The sequence below is a fragment of the Trachymyrmex cornetzi genome, unplaced genomic scaffold, assembly GCF_001594075.2.
Source record: "Trachymyrmex cornetzi isolate Tcor2-1 unplaced genomic scaffold, Tcor1.1 scaffold1803, whole genome shotgun sequence".
In the NCBI taxonomy this organism is placed as follows: domain Eukaryota; kingdom Metazoa; phylum Arthropoda; class Insecta; order Hymenoptera; family Formicidae; genus Trachymyrmex; species Trachymyrmex cornetzi.
In genome coordinates this window covers 2,591-5,321 of record NW_017296423.1, presented here as the reverse complement: position 1 = coordinate 5,321, position 2,731 = coordinate 2,591, and positions in this window count along the sequence as shown.

Below are 2,731 nucleotides of genomic sequence, written 5' to 3'. Positions count from 1 at the left end.
TGGCTTTAAATTTTATACACATGAATCTAGACGTACTCACCGGATCGTATGCGATTAGTTCGCTGATACCCAACTTCTCCTTATCGGAATTCATGTTTCGTAAGTATTCAGCCAAATCGGACCATTTCCATTCACTAGGACTTAAAGTTAAAAACCACGTCGCCGGACCATAATGCAGAGTCATACACTTTACATTATTGGACGGTTGTCGCCAAAATTGATCCGTATTTCTCAGTTTTGCAAAAATACTCATTAAATTCGATTCCAATTGATCGTCTTTCAATTCGTTCAAGTACCTACCAGCAGTGTACCTCTCTCGTGGATTAGCAACCATCATCGTATAATACATTCCATTTTTCAATTGTCGGTAGTTAGCATCATTCAGAAGAAAGAACAAATACTGCAGATTCGTCCTGAATCTATTGTGTTTCGACATCAACCGCGCTCTGACAAATAAATATTCCGGCAATGCAAAGTTTCTTTCTTTTCGTTGTCCATTGACACCCTCGGGATATAAATCGGGGAAACACATGATATCCAGATATTTATAACGATTATCCATTGGAACATTTTCAATTTTCAACATTTAATAGAGTTTCAATGCAGATTCGTTACCGATTCTTTTTGCGTGCATTGGGTATATTGTACACTGATCATTAATACCCGAATTAATTTGCGTGAGGAAAGCTTTACGTTTTAAAACGGTTTCATTATTGTTATCTTCGTTATGCTTGTTATGTACAGTACACCTCGACAGCGCCTCAACCACCTCCTCTATTTCATCACTATCGCTTTCGTCATGAACGATCCGATATTCCGTTTGTGGTAACTTATCATTTATAAGATCGTTAGCCGACGCTGGAAGACGAATTTTCGAGTAGTGAGGATTATGGTCTTTCAACCATTGTAAAGCCTACACTTTATTAATATCCACTAAATTTTCCCAAACAACTTTAGACTTTTTAGGTATACCTCGAACTAGGATGTACAACTCGTGATTCAAATTGATAGAATCTTCTGGAGGACATACCTTATCCAAAGTTTCTTGTAAAGGCAGAGGCAAATGAAATGTTCTACCTTTTACTTTGCAAATCATTTGTCTGTGCGGCATATGTTTGTTGGAAACAGCATCCATCGTTTGTACTACTTGGAAGCTGCTCACTCTCTTGATTAACATTTTCTCGTAATCATTAAAATCCAACAAAACATCTGGTAATGGTTTAACGGCAAGATTATTTAAAACGCAAATTGATGGCCACACGTCTTTGTGAAATTTGCCCAAACAAAACTTACAAATGAATTCAGTATCACTATTATATACTGTTACGTGGGCCATCAGATCTTTCCAGAAAGGTCCGTCTATTGTTTTTCTCAACTTCTCAAGTTTAGAAACGTCTCTACTCACACATAATTTTTCGCAAGAGATACAAAGGGAAACGTGGTAGATCTAACAATCGCTTTTTCATAACTTTAAACGCTTCGTAATTTTGCGAGAAAATCTTTTCCTCGTCCAAACTAACATCCGTTACATTTCTTGGATAATATGTTATTTTATTCTTTAAATCATTGCAAATTTGAAACAATTTATCCATATTGACAAATCTCAAAGCTGAAAACAATTGATGAAACTGCTTATAAATGCCTATCAATTTATAAACATTTCTTCGAATATTCCTCACGAAAGGAAAATGTGGCGATAAAGTGCTTATCGTTGCAATATATGACTTGCAAAGATTAGGATTTACATAGCATTCCGGAGGATGTCCTAATCTGCTACTTACATGTAAAACGGAACAATTTTGTAGTCGCGCCATGAACTTAACATTCATTATCTTCAAAGTACTTCCTTCGAACTGTTCCAAGAACGAAACAAACTTCTCAATGGAAGTATCACTTATGTAGCATCTGTTCTCATCACAGTGCCACATTTTTGCTTTTTTACCATTGTTATCCATTAACGGCAAAACATTAATCACTGCGTGAGGAGAGCATATTCCCGTAAATTACGAATTATTATATTATAAAACGAAACGTTATAAAACGAAAAGTTATTATATTTTTTTTGTAAAAAAGTCATTATATTTAGTACTTACGTTATTGTATTTATGTTTCAGTACGTTATAATTACATCACGCATCATTTAGTTTTCACCATATTTGCAAAATTGAATACTCTGACTGTGCCAAATGGAGCGAAAGTATTGAACACTGTACAGCAGCGAATTTCTAAAATAATCAATAATTGGAACGAAGAAAATATGGTTCCGTTTTCACGAGAACGGATGATGGAAGGACCCATTCTTTATTTTTCTTAGTATATTCATATCTTAGTATATTCATACAATGACTCACATTTTAACGGATCATGCTTTGAGGCCTATCCTTTTAAGATACAGTGTAACACGTCGATTTATGCGCACTGTCATGCGACTGCGGATACGGCGATTTAGCAGTCACCCATCTCACATTAACATCTCATCATTTGACGGCGAACACCTAGACACCAACTTCCTCGAAGGCGAACATGTAGACAACACCTAGACACCTACTTCTTCGACGGCGAACAGCTAGATGCCTATTTCCTCGACGGCGAACACCTGGACTCCAACTTCCTCGAAAGTGTACATGTAGACTACACCTAGACACCAACTTCCTCTACGACGAACACGTAGACAGCTCCTAGATACCCACTTCTTCGACAGCGAACACCTAGACGCCCCCTTTCTCAGCGG